Source organism: Vicugna pacos, chromosome 20 (genome assembly GCF_048564905.1).
Source record: "Vicugna pacos chromosome 20, VicPac4, whole genome shotgun sequence".
Classification (NCBI taxonomy): Eukaryota; Metazoa; Chordata; class Mammalia; order Artiodactyla; family Camelidae; genus Vicugna; species Vicugna pacos.
Window position 1 is genome coordinate 8,852,605 of NC_133006.1, and position 19,384 is coordinate 8,871,988.

The window sequence follows — 19,384 nt, forward strand, 5'->3', positions numbered from 1 at the left end:
AGCCACAGCTGCCCCCTTCCTCTCCACGAGATTCTACAAAACCAGCAAGTAGGTCTGGCCCAGGCTCCTATCAAATTACTGCTTTTGCCCTGAGTCCCAGAGAGGGTGAAGTTTTGTGTGTGCCTTTTAAGAGTGACGTCTCTGTCTCCCCCAGTCCTTTGGGACCCCCCCAAATTAAGCCCCGCTGGCCTTAAAGCCAAATGTTTCAGAGGGTTCATCTTCCAGTGCAGGACCCCCAGGCTGGGGAACCTGACATGGGGCTCAGAACTCTCACTCCTGTGGGAGAAGCGCTGCAATACAATTATTCTCCAGTTTGTGGATCACCCCCTGGGGGTGTGGGATTTGATTATTTTGCAAGTCTGCCCGTCCTATCCATTTCATTGTGGTTCCTTCTTTATGTCTTTATTTGTCGACGATCTTTTCTGGTAGATCCCCATCTTCTTCATCCATGGCTGTTCTGCAAATCGTTGTGATTGTGGTGTGCTCACAAGAGGAGGTGAGCTCAGGGTCTTTCTACTCCTCCATCTTGGCCCCATCTCCTTACTCTCTGAACCCTGTCCTTTTGGGTTTTAATGGAGGCTTCACTGCTTAGTCACAGTTGCTTAAATCACTGGCTATTGGCAGTCGATTCAACCTCTAGCCCCGTTCTTCTCCCTGGATGGAGTTCAGGGCAGTGGGACTGAAAGTTCCAATCCTCAGATCACAGGGCTGGTTCTCCTGGCAACCAGCCACCATCCTTAGGCACTTTCTGAAAGTCTCCTTGTTAACATCACCAAAAAAAAAAAAAAAATACCATGGCTCTCATCACTTAGGAAATCCCAAGGGTTTTAGGAGTTCTGTTTTGTCCAGCAAATTATGCTCAGAGACTGAGACTGTCTTTGCCAATAATTTGTTTAACACAAGTTCAAGGCAGTAATTATAATTTATAATAGTGATATTTCACAAGCAAATAGCATACAGGGTAATGTCTCTTAATAAGCCAATAAAGAAATTTCATACTTCAAACCAAAGATAGATTAATTATACTATTGCTCCAGGCAGAGGGGAGGTGAAAAAAATACAGTCCAAATTCAGTCAAAGTGTACCTTTCTACGAGGTGGTTCTCAGTGGAATCAGCTTAGCCAACCAAGAGTGGATACCCAGTGCAAACAGAAAAGTCCCTTTTGTTGCTTGAGCTCGATGCTAGTGGAGTGAAGGCACCAGTGTTGGCGAGCAAGATGAGCTGCTCCCAAGGTCATTACTCCAGGGACCCTTACATAGCTATTTTGATCAGCAAAGAATAACCATGCCCAGACTGAAACTCTTGGTAAATCTTCACAGATACTTGGTGTTTAAACTGTAAGTGTCCGTCACATGATAGCCACTCTTCCATATGTTCTGATCAATAACCTCCCTCCTCCCCACCTGCCCCGCCGTGACACTTCTGTCAGCGCTAAGCTATTGAGCCCTGGTCCACAACAACAGATGTCAATGACCTCATCCTGGCACAGCTTCCTCGAGAAAAACAAGGTCGACTCTTAGATCAGAACGACTTGACTTAAGCCATAAACAAGTGGGTTTGAAACCATAACCAGTACATGACCAGTTCTGTGCCAGAGTTGGGGATGAAGACCAAACAGATAATTTATAATAAAATCACAATACCCCACGTCCTAATACCATTTGTCAAAAAGACTCTTCTCTCCCCACTGAATGTCTTGGCACTCTTGTCACCTGACCATAGACACATGGGTGTATTTCTGGACTCTCAGTTCTGTTCCACTGATCTAAATGCCTAACCTTATGCCGGTACCAAACGGTCTTGATGACTGCAGCTTTGTAGTAAGTTCTCAGTTGAGAAGCATGAGTCCTACAACTTGGCTGTGCCTTTTCAAGGTTGTTTTGACTATTCTGGGTTCCCTGAATTTTCATATGAATTTTAGGATCAGCTTGTCACTTTGCACAAAATAACTAGGCTGGATTTTGATAGGAATTGCACTGATTCTGTATATAAATTCGAAGAGTATTACTATGTTAATGTTAAGTCATCCAAACCATTAACATGAGCTGTTTCCATTTATTTTAAATAGGTCTTCTGTGTTTTCCTTCAGTGGTGGTTTATAGTTTTCAGTGTACAAATCTTGCATCACCAACTGTTTCTTAAAGCTCTTCAGGTGATTATAATATGCAGATGTTATACATGCAATGTTGAGGGTCATTGTTTAACGTCCTGAAGATAGTCCCTCCCAAATCACAAATCTTGGGTACGTGTCCATGGGCAGCCCTGCTAGAGCTAAAGAAGTGGGATTTACTTTGACCAGAATGAACCACTTCTGAGCTATGTCTATTTCATGACATTTCATATGAAAAATCTGGTGGTAAAATTTAATTACACATTACTAATTTGTGCTGACCCAGAGGGGTAAGATTCTATCCTGTTTTAATGTCTGCTGAGAGCAAATGTCCTTTGAACAACCTCCATCAATATGCCCCGCTCTCATGTTAACTAACTCTCTCCTCTGAAAATATTCTCACCCCCTACCTCTGTTTTCCTATATTAACTGGATTTTTAATCCCCTGGGCTCTCCATCCCATCTGTACTAAAGTTATGATATGTCTAAATTCTGATTATTACAACTTAAGGCCATTCGCAGTGATCTGAGGAACATCTGTTCACCATTTCTAGCACAAAGACTAGAAGGACTTTGTTGTTTGGTTTGGTTTAGTTTGGGGTTTTCCTTTTGGCTCTTGATTTTTGCCCTTCTGACACGCACCGTCTCCTAGCCTTGACAAGATCACTATGAGATCTAAAGGGAATAAAGTGACCGTTCATTGTAATACTTATGATCCATCAATGGCCAAGTTAGGCCAAGTTAGGAGGTTTTGACTTAAAATGCTGTCCTGACAAATGGCCAGTCTATTTCTGGGGATACTTTGGAACAAAGTCAACACATCAGTTTACTCGCGGCTGTTGTCTATTCCTGACTCCACATCTCTCTCCTTCCCGTCGCTTGACCTTAGTGTCCCTCTAGGTCCTGACACCACCTGCACTTCTGAAATTCTGGGCCATGTGAACTGCCTGGAGATTAAAGAGCGGTCTGGATTTCTGGAATCCTGATCTAGAGATGACCTCCTCAGATAGGATTGAAATATAGACCCAAGGTCATCATCCTTTTCCTACTGCAACTTAAGTGATGGGCAACCCTGTTTGCTCTTTCATGATTTATTCAGAAATTGAAAAATATCTGGAAATATTTTACAGAGAAAAAAATAATAATGTAGTACCACAGACCTTTCCTCTTGATTTGATATTAATAAAGTCATTCTATCCATCTGAAAGTCATTTGGAATTTCAAAAATTATAATACAATATGGAAAATCACAGGGTTTGTCTAATTTTTAAACTTTATTTAAAATGCAAGATGAGTTGTTTTTCCCCTCATTTCTCCACAAGCATATTAACAGGGCAAGGAACTATTATAACTGAAGAATAGCTGAGATAAATCTTTATTTTAATATGCCATCTGTTGATTTTTTAAAATTAGCATCAGTATAAATAACATTGATGCTAATTTCACTCACATTGTTGCTTGGGTTCAGTAATTTTATGTATTATGTATTATTCATAGTGATGCTCATGGCTCCATTCTTGTCTACAAACTGCTTTAGCATATGTTGTGTATTCTTTCTTTATATTCTACTATACATGCATTCATGTTCCTCATTTGAAGGAAGATGAGACAACAGATGACTGGATAAAGAAGATATGGTGTACATACACACACACACACACACACACACACACACACTGGAATATCACACAGCCATAAAAAAGAATAAAATAATGCCAGTTGCAGCAACAAGGATGGACCTAGAGATTACCATATTGAATGAAGAGAAAGACAAATATCATATGGTATCACTTATATGTGGAATCTAAAAAAAATGATACAAATTCTATTGACAAACCCAAAACAGACTCACAGACATAGAAAGCAAAGTATGGTTACCAAAGGGGGAAGGATGGGGAGGGATAAATTAGGGGTTGGGGATCAACAGACACACATTACTATATATAAAATAAACAACAAGGGCCTACTGTATAGCACAGGGAACTATGTTCAATTTTTTGTAACAACCCATAATGGAAAAGAATATATATATGTATAACTGAATCACTTTGCTGTACACCTGAAACTAACATTGTAAATCAACTACACTTTAACAAAAAAAACTTTTTAAGAAAATGAGAAAATGTATTACAATGATTTACACTTCTCTTAACAATTAATAATACCTCAGAAATGAGGGCTAATTTGGGACTTTAGAGAAAATAGGGCAAGCTGTTTGACTATCTTTTCCACTGAAGAAAAAGATACCACCAACACTAAAGGCACGATCCAGAAACTAAATAATTGATAAGCTAGACTTCATTAAAATTGAAAACCTCTTCTCTGCAAAAGAGAACAGCGAGCGAGTGAGTAGACAAGTGGCAGACTGGGAGAAAATATTTTCAAAGAATACGTACAACAAAAAGAAAATGAACAACCCCATTTAAAAAATGGACCAAAGACCTTAACAGACACCTCACCAAAGAACATATACAAACGGCAAATAAGCATACAAAAAGACATTCCACATCATATGTCATCAGAGAAATGCAAATTAGAACAACAATGAGATAACTGCCCATCTGTCAGAATGGCCAGAGCCGAAACACTGCCACCACCAAAGCCTGGGGAGGACGTGGAGCAACAGGAACTCTCATTCACTGCTGGTGGAAATGCAAAATGTTACAGCCGCTTTGGAAGACAACTGGCAGTTTCTGAGACTAAACATACTCTTACCATATGAGCCAGCAATCATGTTCTTTGGTATTTATCCAAAGGAGTTGAAAACATCTGTCCAGCAAAAACTGCACACAGATATTTCTGTTAGCTTTATTCAGAAGTGCCAAAACTTGGAAGCAACCAAGATGTCCTTCGGCAGATGAATGGATTGTGTGCTTGTGTACATACAGACAATGATACAGTACTCATCATTAAAAAGAAATAAACCATCAAGCTAAGAAAAGACATGGAAGAAGCTTAAACGCATGTTACTAAGTGAAAGAAGAAAATCTGAAATGGCTGCATACCATATGATTCCAACTATAAGACATTCTGGAAAACGCAAAACTCTGGAGACAGTAAAAAGATCAGTGGTGGCCAGGGGTTGGAGGGTGGAGGGAAGAATGAATAGGCAGAGTGCAGAGGATTTTCAGGGCAGTGAAAATTCTCTGTATGAGACCGTAATGATGGCTACCTGTCATTATACATTTATCCAAACTCGGAATGTACACCACCAATAACTCTCTGTACTTTCCTCTTAATTTTACTGTGAACTTAAACATGCTTTAAAAAAATAAAGCCTTTAAAGTGAAAACAAAAATTTTAAAGCACACTACTTATATAAGAACAGAGAGTGATAAATTGAATCTGCTCTGATTTTTAAAAATACTCTGATAGACTATTTCACTGCTACCAGTAAAATATTAACAGCAACATGTTTCCCATTTAATTGAGGCTGAGATCCTCCGGTCTAGACTGACAGTCTTTGGTCTTTTTGCATACATCCTTATCATTAAAAAAATGTGAGCATGAACACCCCCATACATGTATGTATATTTATTTTAAAATTACGTACATGAACACCCCCATACGTGTATGTATATTTATTTAAAAATTATGTACCACTGTGCTAATATGTTCTGTACCCAGCGGGAATAGGGATTTTTTTTTTAATGACATGAAAGTAAATATAAATCAAAACTCTACTATGTTCTTGCTCCATCTATGCAGGCTGTGTTGCACAGACCTTGGCAAGTTTATTTTCCCTCCAACTTTCAACAAAAATAAAGCAGAGAGAGAGAGTTATTGATGGGTCCACTGGGGAATACAGGCCTTAAATTTTGTTCTTTGGTGAAGAACTTCAAAACCACTCAAGAGCAGGTCAGATGTTTGCTGATGTGTGTCATCTGTGTTTGTGGGTGTCGGGAAAACTCTGGGTTTCCTCCAGAAGCTTCCAGATTGGATCGGTTTTGACTGCTCTTGTGACCTCTGGATAGAAGATGAAAATGAGTCATTAGAGAGACTTGGGCTTTTTCTTTTATTTCTCCCTTTCTTCCCATTGTAGGACTAGCGCAGGCCTTCACGCAGCTTTCACGGTCTTTTGACAAAACACTGAAATGATGGGCCTTTGTCAATTGTCTCTGACACAAGGTGTGTCGTGGGATTTGTCAAAGAAGTCTGCTTTTGACTTTTGATCTATTCTGTGCTTTCTTGCTTTTGCTATTTATGTCTCCAATGTAGATTATCGGGGGATTGCAGTCACTTCATCCTCAAAGGGACCAAACCAGTGACAATTCATTTCCTTTTCTTACCTGCTTTTATTTTTGAATAAGGTTTTCTTCTGAAATACCTAAGCATCATGAGTATGTTTTAAGTCATAAATTTGCTAAAAACCTAATTTTTAATGATCACAAACTATTTCATCAAGTATATGTATTAAAATCAAACCATTTCCTCATGAGGGTTATGTCGGCTATTTATAATTTTTTGTGTGTGCTTTATTTTTTCTCTGACTTTACTGAGAAATGATTGACAAGTATAATTGTATATATTCAGAGTATAAAATGTGATGATTTGATATACATATACATCTTGGAATGATTACCAAGATCAAAATAATTAACACATCCATCACTTACTTAGCTAACTGTTTCTATTTTTTTGTAGGAAAAATACTTAGAATCTACTCTCAACAATCTTGGGCGAGGGTATAGCTCAGTGGCAGAGCACATGCTTAGCATGCATGAGGTCCTGGGTTCAACTCCCAGTACCTCCCCTAAAAATAAATTAGACCTAATTACCTCCTGCCCAAAATTTTAAAAAATTAAGTAATACAACAATAAAGAAAGAAAACATTTTTAAAAAGTAATCTTAAGTGTACAATACCGTGTGTTACTAACTGCGTTCACCACGCTGAACATTAGATCCTCAGAACTTATTCTTTAACTGAAAATTTGTATTCTTTGAACTACATCTCTACAATTTCTAACTTTTTGAAAATATTTTTACAGTGATGAACATCCTCGTATGTATATGTTTTATTAAATCTCATATTACTTGCTTAGTCTAGAATCTAAGAAACTCAACTCCTTCCTTAATAAAGAATTTAAGTTTTATCAGTACTTTTCTTTTGCATTATCAATACTTTTGATGATGTTATGAAATTGCCTTATGGAAAGCATCCACTAATTATATGCCTATTAATGACGTGTGGAAGTGCGTGTCATACAACGTAATTACAGGTACTGTGGAGCAGCTTTAGAACATTCTCCACGGGGGCTGACTGGAGGGGGCATGAGAGAGTCTTCTGTAGTTTGGAAATGTTCTGTATCGTGATTTGTGTGGTTTCAGTGTGTGTGTGTGTGTGTGTGTGTGTGTGTGTGTATGTACATGGGGGGTCAAAATTTATTGACTATATCACATTTAAGATTTTGTCCTTTCCTGTATGTATTTTATTTCTCAATTTTTTTTTTTACATCGTGCTTATGTTTTGTATTTGACAACTTGACAGATGGGAATAGTATATCTGACTTTGTTTAATCTTGCCAAGTGGGTCACTGTGCCTGAAAGAGGGACCACCGTATTTCTTTGACTGACCATCAGTTTTGTTTTTTTTTTTTTAGTAATTAGTAATTAGTGACAGCCTTATTTGTATTGTATCTGCAAATCAACATTAAATCTCCTTGGTAGATGCTAATTTTGAAAGTTGTAATTCATTGTCTCTTTCATCTTATTCATTGCTGTGTTCAAATGTTGTTCTATTATATTCTCCAGGCCACACCTATAAAATAATTTTTGAGAGTTACCAAGGCTTTGAAACTCTAGGTTTCAAAACAATTTCAGAGTTTTTAGGATGTAGACTACTATATCTCAGACGAATGCATGTACAGATCCACCTGGGTTTTTGTTTTTTGTTTTTTCGTAAAAGACACATAACAAAAAACTTACCTTCTTAGCCATTTTTAAGTGTACTACACAGTTCAATAGTGTTAAGTATTTTCACATTGTTGTACAGCAGATTTCTAGAACTTTTTAACCTTGCAAAACTGAAACTCTATACCCACTGAACAAGACTGCATTTCCCCTCCGCGTCCTGTGCCCCCAGCTTCTGGCAGCCAGCATTCTACTTTCTGATTTCGTGAGTTTGGCTATTTTAGATACCTCACATAAGTAGAATAATATAGTATTTGTCTCTTTGTGACTGTTTATTTCAGCCTCAGAACTGTCATGGTGCCTGTGGGTGTGTCATTTAGCAGCTAATGTATTACAATGAGTGTGTAGTGAGGCCCAAGGTCTGTTGGAAGATGAATCTTCCGCCATCTTGGGCCCAGTTGGTTCTAACCAGTATTTGTCCTATCCTCAATGGCTGTGTCGTTCTTTTGATGGTTGTACCCTGCGCACTTCCCTCCTGTCTCATCTTGAAGAAAATGAGGGAGAGAGCCTTAGGCAGAGGGAAGAGCAAGAGCGAAGGCCAGAGAATGGAAGCGTGCTTGGTGGGTTCAAGGTACAAGAGAGCCAGTGTGGCTGGAGGGAGAAATAGAGGGAAGGAGTAGCGATGAGGACAGAGAGGTGGCCCAGCCTCAAGGCCACTGGAAAGACTCTGGTCTGCTTAAAATGAGACGGAAGTCCTTGGAAGGATTGCAAAGAAGAGGGAAATGATCTTCTGTGTTGTGAAAGGATCACTCTGTCTGAACTGCTTTGTCACATATGTTAAAGACGTGCTTTGCAATTCTGCCTTTATTAATTTGAATGCTGGTGTTTTTGAGATGCAGAAGCCAGGCTGTGGGGCTGGGCGGGCTGCAGGAGTCACCATCCTCTGTAATTGTGTAACTCAGAACCCCTGTAAAAGAGTTTTATTTTTATATGCTCAAAACATAGTCTTTCTGTTCATGGCCTCCTTTTTTGTTTGTGTTTAGAATGTCCTTCTCTCTAAATACTAATTACATCTTAATCTACATTTTCAAATCAAATTGTATATCTTATGGTATATGGAAATTTTCAGGCCAAGACACTGGAATTAAGCTTGATTTTGATGTTCTTTTCATATAACCAATTAAAAATATATATCATCTGTTGAATAGTCTTTTCTTTTGTCAATGGATTGCAATGTTCATCTCAAATACATATATCGATAGATCTGTTTCAGGGCAGATGTTCTATTTTGTGTATTAATTCTTCTTTTGATTCTTACAACAATAGTACCACCTTCAAAAATTGACATTCTGTGCTATATTTTAATATATAGTGGAACAAGAAAAATCTGAATTTTTCTCATCATTCTGTTCTTCTAAGTGAATTTTAGAATCATACCCTAAAATTCCAACAACAAAACAAAATTCCACTGGGAATTTTCAATGGGATTACCTAATCTCATAAATTAATTTGAGAAGGATTTGTTTATCCTTTGCAACAGTCAGGTTTTTTTTTTCACCCAGGAACATAATCTACGTCTCCATTTATTTCAACCTACTTGGATATTTCTTAATAAAGTTTTGGTCATATAGTGCCTATTCTAGGATGTTTTATGCTTTTCTGCAGTTATTATGAACGTAATTTTTTTCATTAATGTTCTTCAATCCATCATTGATCGTGTATTGGAAAACTAAGCAAATTCTGGATATTTTACTCAATTTCAATTTATTTTGAGGGAGTTTCCTTACTTACTCCTAAGTTTACTCGTTAAATGTGTCCTAGCAATAAAAGTTTTCAGTAAGAAAGTCTTAAGAATTTCATTTGGTTATCTGTTTTGTAGTCTCAAAACACCCACTAACGGAAAATATGGTTTCTTAGTCTCAATAACACCAATCGAAGTTCTTCCTTGAGAAGTCCAAATTCCTTTACTTTAAGAATTTTTTGTTTTGTTTTTCCTACCTGAATTTGGCAGATATCTAAGTGAGATCCTCATATCAGTAACCCTAAAAAAGCCTGTTCTTTCTCATTTCATTTCAATTACATAACTGATGCATGAATATATCTGCTTATTAAATTCAATATTATAAATAAAACTGAAGTCCCCACTTTGCCCTCACCCTCATCTTGTTCTCATCTATAGAAGTGACCACCCATTGATTTGCTATGTATCTTTTTCAGAACTTTTTCCAATATATGTACTCTCAGAGAAGAGATAGCATTGCTAAAATTTAGTTTTCCTTTCTATTTTTTAATACTGAAGGGTTGTCAAACTGTCCATATTATTCTGCAATTTACTTTTTCTGCTTAACTGGATGATGAGGAGTATTAGCCACTTGTGTATTCATTAGTACCCATTAGAATGTCCTTTTCCTTGCTGTATGGTATTCCACAACATGACTACACTATTAATGGATATTTAAATTGTTTTCTGGTTTATTGTTTTTGTTGTTGATGTTGTTGTTTGTTTTTGCAATCACAATGAATGTTGCAGTAAGCATCTGGGTGCTTGCTTCTAAGGGCGGATAGTAAGTGATGGGATATCAGCTGAAACATTCTGCCTTCTCATTGGGTTCCTAACCAGTTTTCAAGGTCTTGCTTCATTTTCATTATTATTTTTTTTCCACTGTAAGATAGTTCAACAATATTGAGGCCCAGAGGTCTCCTCTCAGATGTGAAGGGGTTAACAAGCAGATCTGGCCCTTGTTTTCTTTGTGGGGCTGGGTGATTCCTGGAAGCCTCTGGGAGCAGGCTGCTGCTGTTTGTTTTTTACCCTGGGCCGTTTGACTTGGAACATTTTTGAAGTCGTTCAGTTCCTGCACATCTAAATGAATGGCTGTTTCTGGGTACAGGTTGGTTGGTGGTTTTTTAAAGCTGGACATGGGCCTCTGTTTTTGGAGGACTCCGTCCTGTGTACTCATGTTCCCCCAGACAAGGGAGCCTTCTGTCAGGAACCATTCATTACGCCTCTCAGATGGGCCCAGGAGGGAAGCAGTTTCCCTCCAGCCCACTAGTTACTAAGATAAGGCGTGGGCCTGCGTGGAAGTCAGCGAGGGAAACGTTAGCCCTATTCACCGTGCACGGTTTAAATTCGCTCTCCCGTATCCCGTCAGTTCAGACCACCCAGAATCACCCCTCATCCTCCTCCCTGGTGCACCCTTCCTTTACTCCTCATTTCTCTGTCCAAGGCTCTATGTATCTGTTACACATCTACCACTCCAGGCAAAGCAGGGTAGCCTGTACACCTGGACTTATGAGAAAGGGTGACAGAAAGGAAATATCCTAAAACATCTTTGACTAAAACAGTACATTTCAACTAAATAAACCTTCAAATTACCTGTACTTTGACATAAGAAAATTCTGGGTTCAAATTCCAACTTTATTTGTTCACAGTAAGCAAATATTTACAACCAACCCTAAGACCTCAAGCCAGTTGCCTAAACTGTTGGAGTCTCAGTTTTCTCATCACTAAAGTGGGTATAGTAATCGTTATCTCACTCAAAGTCATGCAACCATATGGGTATGTAGTGAGCGCTCAACCGGTGGTAACTAGTACCTTTGTGGCCAGAGTTTGATATGAAGTACCACTAGGTGAGGTGCTAGTCTCTGTATTGATGTAGGCAAGTCTCCTTTATATGATTCTCCTAAGGTCCTCCAAGAGCCTGAATTCTCAAAGAAGGACTCAGTTGGAGTTCTTGTACTTTTAGGACTAATGTAGGGAAATTGACCAAACAACTTAACAAGAATCCTGGAAAGAAAGACCTTACTTAACGCTCCTGAACACTCCATTCCTGATTTATGGGACTGCAGTGTGGCATTCTCTAGATGACAGCCAGATCCGGGCATGAGAATCTGCTGCTTCAAACCCATCCATCCTAACGCTGTCAGCCAAGTTTATGAGCTCTCCAATGTTCTGGGTTCGCTTCCCTCTTCAGCCTCTCTTGCAGTTTCCCTGCACTCAACACACACACACACACACACACACACACACACACACACACACACACACCATTCCTTGACTTCTCCAAAGCTGGGTTAGCTGTGGTTCTGTGTGCTCTCTTCGCATCCAGTGCTTAATCACACCCAATGTTCCTACCATCATTGTCATGGTCAATTCCTTCGTCAGTATCCTTGTCTAAACAATAGGCTCTTTGAATGCAGAAACGGGGCACCATTTTTTATCACAGCACTGCCACTCAGAAGACATCCAATCCACTGTTGAACATGGAAATAGACAGGTCGGACATATACTCTGAGTTTAGTGATCTGACCAATTTATCCGAGCAGAAATTCATAATGAGTTGTGGGAAGTGAGGTCAGGAAATAAGTTCACTTCATATCTTAGATGCTTTTGAGCTTCACAGTAAAATTGAAAGTTTGATCCTTATTCTGGGAGCACTGAAGAGCTATTGAAAGTCTGAACTCCGTAAGATGATTAAAATGTTTATTTAGGAGTATTAATTTGGCCAGGGAATGCTTGGATTAGAGAAAACAGGTAAGAGACCGCAGACAGGAGACTAGACTTGGACCTCCGGTTTCTCACATGTGAGGAAAATATCTGAGAAACAGTTGAAAAGTGTGGCCCTTAAGAAGCTTTGTAAGCTGCTTACTGGTGAGAACCAATTCTTGCGTCTTACTTCTGTTCATTTCTTAGTCTTATTCTTATTTTTATCCAATACAATGGCTTGCATTTCACTGATGCTTAGTGACTGTCACTGAGTGAATGAATGAGGTATATAAAAAGAACAGAGGCACAAGCTTTGGAAAGGGAGACTTGAAAAGACTTGACAAGACTTGACTGGTTGCCTCTGGAAAGGTGTCAAGTGGAAAGCAATCCCTTTGCTAGAAAGACAGCAGACAGGAAGAGGATCCAGTTTACAGAAAAAGCCGAGTCCAGGAATGCACACATTTTGTGGAACTTTTTCCTAGAAGGGAGGGACAATAAGCAATTCATTTTCACAATATCCTTAGGCCTGAAAAGCAATTTGTGCCATCCCTGCTCTCCTCCTCACCTTTAATGACAGCAGGAAAGTTGCCAGATGGTTGAATGAGTCACCCACAGCCAGAAAGCCGGCAGAGCGTCCTAAGAACAGGACTACCCCCTCCCTGGATAACCACGTTATCCAGGGTGAAGACCGTGCAGCCCCCTCGCTTGCACTAAAACACAAATTCTTTGAATAAGCACATCAGGAACATCTGGTTGTATTACCTGCTAGTCAGCTTCTCCCCTCTATTAAAGGAGGTGAAGTTCTAACTGCCCGCCTTCTGAGGAAACAGAAGTCGTTGGAAATAGGAAATAAAACCACACGCACGCTGCTCTTAGCAGAATCCTCCGCTGGGCTGTTTTCAGGGACCACTCTCTTGAGTGTGTGAACGAAAACTACTACAAGCCGTATCAACAGAGAATGCCGTGGCCCCGTTCTGGCATGTGTGAGATGGTGTCTCGTGATTTTGATCTGCATTTCCCTGATATTAGTGATGCTGAGCAACTTTTCATGTTCCTGTGGGCCATCTGCATTTCCTCTTTTGGAAAAATGTCTGTTCAGTTCTCCCGCCCATATTTTAAATGGGCTGGTTGTTTATTTGCTTTTTAATTGAAGGAGAGTTGATTTAAAATGTTGTATTAGTTTCTGGTGTGCAGCATGGATGGACTTGGAGGGCATAATGCTAAGTGAAATAAGTCAGACAGAGAAAGAGAAATACTGTAAGATACCACTTACATGTGGAGTCTTAGAAAAAATACAACAAACTAGTGAATATAACAGAAAAGAAACAGACTCACAGGTATAGAGAAGGAACTAGTGGTTACCAGTGGGGAGAGGGGAGGGGCAAGATGGAGGTGGAGGATTAAGAGGTATAAACTCTCAGGTATGAAATAAGCTCCAAGGATGTATGGTACAGCACGAGGAACACAGCCAATATTTTATAAGAACTATAAATGGAGTATAACCTTTAAAAATTGTGAATTACTATGTTGTGTACTTGTAACATATAATATTGTATATCAACTATACTTCAATCTTAAAAATACATTGTAAAATAAATTAAAAAAAAGAATGCCATGGCCTCAAGTCATCAGATGCTATCGCCAACTCAGGATGCAGACAAGCAGGCAGCCAGCTGTCCTCTGCAGACACGTTCAACGGTCCCCCTGCCTGGGGAACTCAGGATGGGAAAGCACAGGACATTGGCCCTGGATAGCTAGGTGCACATCAAAGGAATGATTTCCATGAGCCCAGACCTTTGCACCTTTCCATGCATAGAAAAGCACTAAATTCTTTAACTTGCGATACCTGGTTTTCTTTAATTAACAGGCATCTTTTGATGTTCCGACTACCTGGTCTTTGTTGCAAAAACTCCTGTATATCCTGCCTCCTCCCCTACCTCTCCGGAGCCGTCCCTCAGAGTGATCTGAGAGGCTGTCATTCCAGGCTCAATGGGTTCAGTCCTCAGGTATGTCCACCGAATAAAACATAACTCTCCTTTTTGGCTGTGCATTTTATTTCAATCAACCAGTAAAAGAGATGAATTGTGGTAAAAATGGCTAAATTACAACTAAAGGAAAAGGGACTTTTTTTTTAAGGCATAAAGATGTTAAATTTTGCACGTACTTGACCTGGGGTCCCATTGCCTGCCAGCTGTGAACCACGTGCAGCCCTCCCAGACGGCCTCGTTCCCTCACCGATGCCCTGGCTGGGTCTCAGCTAGGTCTCCTCGTGTCAGGGAGACTGGCTGCGTGATACATGGAGTGGACCATAGTTATTCATTCACTCACAAATATTTCTAGAGTGCCTGCTTGCCCAACATGGTGCTAAGCCTCTTGGAAGTGAGAAACAACCAGAAATTCCAATATGGGGGGGAGCATTCCCTGAGAGGAAAGGAGCTTACCATCTACTCTGGCAGACAAAATGCACCACCTGAGCAGGGAAAACAGTATAAACTGTTCATAAACGTTGTAAAAACATGATAAGAGGTGTAGGTATTCCAAGGTATGATGCTAGGACTTAACAACGTGTGGAAAAATCCAAAGGTGATTAGAGTTTGTAGGACAAAGATGGAGCTTATTTTGTGTTGGAAGGAAGATCTTAAGAAGGAGGAGAGAGTTGGGCTGGCTTCCTTTGCTGGTATTATCCAAACCTGGCCTGAGGCTAAGCTAAAGATTCCGAATGAGTCATCAGAGATAAAACAATTAAACAAGAGGCTGCCTGGCTTGCACAAGCCAACATCCGGTCCCGAAGCCTTTTCCTCTGAAGGGCCAGTTAGTTGTTCTGTTATCACATAGCCTCAGCCTACTTTAAATTTCAGACTTAAGTTGCTTTAAGTTTAAATTTGAGACTTTACTTTTACTGAATTGACTGTTTGGGGGCTGGTAGGAACTTTCAGTTGTGGTTATGAATGATTAGTCAAATCCCTGGATAGTTACTCAGCAAACGGAAGCCAGCGCTCCCTAGAATTCTAAAGTGTCCAGGCCCATCAGGGAGAACTCATGAGACCAACAGAACACGTGAGACCTGATGGGTGACCCTGGTCTGAGACTCAAACCAGGTGGGAGGTCCGCTGCCTCTTCTGAACAGAGCCTCGGTGGGAGGAAACGCTCTGAGTGAGCTGGGATACAGAGTGATCCCTGCTCCGTCCCTCCACTGAGAAGTGGAGAAGACAGCTGGGGAATATAGAACAGTGGCAAGCTGCACATTTTCTGTTCCAGTCCAGAAACTGAGAAATTAAAACCCAGTATGGGCTTACTCACACCATGGCTGTTACAGAACCTGGGAGCTCCATCAGGGCCTTTCCACTGAAAGCCTGGAGCAGCTGTTTTAGCACAGTGAGAGGGGCACCCCATCTGGATGGGGGGGTCTGAGATGAGCAGGGGCAAGGGGTAAATGCAAGGGCACCTCCCCAGAGACAGGGACCATCAGGCCTCTTGTTGACCTGCAAACTCAAGCTTCATAAACTTTTTTTTTAATTGAATATAGTTGATTTACAATGTGTTAGTTTCTGGTGTAGAGCATAATGATTCAGTTATATATATACATATATATTCCTCTTCCTACTCTTGTTCATTATAGGCTATTACAAGATATTGAGTATAGTTCCCTGTGCTGTACAGTAGGACCTTGTTGTTTATCTATTTTATATATAGTAGTGTGTGTCTGCTGATCTCAGACTCCTAATTTATCCCTCCCTCCTCCCTTTCCCGGAACTCTTGGTAACCATCAGTTTGTTTTCTATGTCTGTGAGTCTGTTTCTGTTTCGTAAATGAGTTCATTTGTATCATTTTTTAGATTCCACATGTAAGTGATATCATGTGATATATGTCTTTCTCTGACTCACTTCACTTGGTGTGATCATCTCCAGGTCCATCCAAGGCACCATCTACTTTGGAAGTCTTTTCTGCCTGTGTCCCCGCTGAGCCACCAGGTTCCCAGCCCCACCTTCTGCAAGTGCACATCACATGGCGATGCGGTGAGTCATTCACCCCCGTGAGTCCCTCCTTAGACGGGGAGTGCACGGAGGGAAGACACTGTCTTAAATTAACCACCTTCATGTTCTCAGGGCCTCCTTCATGCCTGATAATGTGGTATGGATTCAGTACAAGTTTATTGAGAGAATCTCATGGGAATAATGGTTGGCAAAGTTGTGGCCTCGGGACATGTTTCTCCAGCTAGGATTTTCAGAGTCCTGGAGCTCCAGAGAGGTGTCTTGGGGATCCTTATGGAAATGTGGGGGAGGGTTCTCACAAGGGCCACTTCTCCTGAAACTGACTTTGATCTGAGTGGTTCTGCTTTTGTCTGTTTTATGTATTAAGAGTCTACATCTGGTTTTGCTTAAAAACACTAGTAAAAATCCTATAGGTGGGAAGAGGAAGAGCCTTTGGGTCTATATGTACCACAACAGCAGGATATCATCCCAGGATAAAGGAGGCAGGCCGTTCAGGGGCATCTGATCATGGTCACAGCCTCAAGATTGACTGCAGCCAGGAGAGAGAAGGCAGCAGGAGAAGGAGAAAGGAGGCCTAAGGGCTCTCTGAATCACTTCTCAAGGGCTTCTCCATGGTCTCTGGTCATGGACCAGACTCCTTAAGACAGCAGACAGGGCCCCACTCCCTCCTCCACACTCCAGCTACTCTTCTCTCAAATACCACATGATCTTTCCTGCCTCAGGACGTTTGCACAGGATCTTTCCTCAACCTGGAAAACTTCCTTCCTCCTTCTCTTTCCTGGGCCAGTTCTTCTTCAAGCCTCCATTGCTATGTCCCTGCCTGGTATCTACCTCCCTCAACCTAGACCGGGTTGGAGCTTTTATTCCCTGTATTTCTAACATAGTGTGTTTATCACCAATTGCAATAATCTATTGAATGTCTGGTCCCTTTCCCCCAGATAGGTAGTGAGTTCTGATGAAAGAAGGATGTTCATCCCTCTATTCCCTGCACCTGGCCCAGGGTCAGGCAGCTAGGAGATGCTCAACAAATTCCTAACAAATGTGATTGGCCACTTCTGAAATGACCCCCAGTGATCCCCACCTGCCTTGTGTAATCTCCTTACCCGGAGAAACTTGCTTCTAAACCATGGGATATGGCAACATCGAGAGTATCTTACTTCCATTATCAGGTTATAAAAAGAGTGTAACTTTCATCTTGCTTGTTACCATCTCAGCTGTCAGGCTTTGATGAAGCAAGCCGCCATGTTGGAAATGGTCACACAGCAAGGAACTGAGGGTGGCCTCCGGAGGAGCTGAGGCCCAGTCCGACGACCTGCGAGGAACTGAATCCTGCCCACAGCCGTGTGAGCTTGGGAGTGAACGCTTCCTGACTGGAGGTCCCTCAGCTCTGGCTGATGCCTTGATTACAGCCTCATGAGAGACCCTGAAGCAAGAGAACCCAACTAAACCACGCCTGACCCTCAGAAACCAACAGGTAAAACCATGTGTGCAGTTTTAAGCCACTAAGACTTGGGGGTAATTTATGACACAGCAATAAATCACTGATAAGACAAATGAATAAATCAGTAGTTGAATGAACGAAACTCAAGACCTCACCAAAGGAAGAGGAACTCAAGACTCGAGGGGGATGGACTGAGGTAGCTAGTCAAAGAGGACTGCTGATGCTCCCGGTTTGATGATGTTCCTCCCAGCTACAGGATCCGAAGATGGGATTTGGGGGAAAACTCTCCCAGAGTTCTCAGAATCAGAAATTCACCAGGTCAGTGGACATTTTATATACTTATTTTATATATGTACCATCTGACATCACACATGAGAATTTGTGTTTGTAGGCGGGTACCAAAAATACAGCCTCAGTGATACCAATTTGGGTCCAGTTTATGTCAAAATGAACAGTCTGGCTTGAGAGGCCTTCATTTTAAATGTCTGTATTTTAAGTCTTGATCCAAGTGACCCTCTCAAAGCGTCTCCATCTCATGTGTGTTTGGCTACAAGAAGTCTCATGTGACTCTGAAAATGGAAGCAGCACTAATTAACTGGAGTGTGTTAGTGGGTGTTGATTGTGTACGTAGTCCAGACGTAAATAATATAAAATCCGTTATGGAGCTATAAATACCACCTTTATCAATAGCTCTCATAATTTATAATTTCCCAGTGCATTTCAAGATGCCAACTCTCACCTTTTCCCTAGATTGATTTCCTTGCCTCAGAGTAATAAAAGGGTGCAAAATAATAATAATAATAATAATAATAATAATGACGTACTTTACAGTGACTCATTCATGTTCCAGCATCCAGTCTTGAGGGAGGTCTACAAAAAAATTCTTCAACCTTCTTAAATCTTATTTTTTTTTCCTGCCCAGTTACACATGGGAACTATAATTGTTTATTGCATTTCTCTGGGTTAAGCTCATTTTCCATTGGAACTCCTAATTACTTGATCACTGTGGCATTGGAACCTGCCTTAACATTTAAAGTTTATTTGCTATCAAATAAAGGATATTTGTTTTCCCTGTTATTTATAATCATTTTCTTAATCTCCTAGCATCCAAATCTTATTTCAGTTGCTCATGAGGAAAAACTCATGTTTGCTCTGTGGAAATGCATAAATGCATCTAATGGCATGATGTCCCTTTGTGTGTATCCAAAAAGGGAGGGCAAGGGCTCACTGAAGAAATCTAAATGGTGAAATCCTGAACTTAAAGACAGGTTACAGACTGTCTATTTAAGTAACCAATTTTTAAAAAATCATTATTTGTAGAGGGATGTGTTGCACTATTGGCCTATTGGTTGCGAGACCATGATTCTTTTTTTTTTTTTCAGTTGAAGTATAGTTAATTTACAATGTTGTGTTAGTTTCTGGTGTACAGCATAGTGATTCAGTTATACACACACACCATATATGTATATACTCTTTTTTATTATAGATTATTACAAGCTATTGAAAT

At 40.4% G+C, this 19,384-nt stretch overlaps 1 long non-coding RNA gene across 1 annotated transcript in view; it reads left to right on the forward strand.

Annotated features, from left to right (window-relative positions):
• The window catches only part of LOC116284755 (uncharacterized), a 42,182-nt gene extending 23,514 nt beyond the window's left edge, over positions 1–18,668 (forward strand). The window contains exons 2-4 of the long non-coding RNA XR_012061962.1: positions 14,312–14,450; positions 16,353–16,460; positions 17,651–18,668. This is a non-coding gene — a long non-coding RNA (uncharacterized lncRNA). The remainder of the gene's footprint in view (positions 1–14,311; positions 14,451–16,352; positions 16,461–17,650) is intronic.
• The last annotated feature ends 716 nt before the right edge of the window (positions 18,669–19,384 follow it).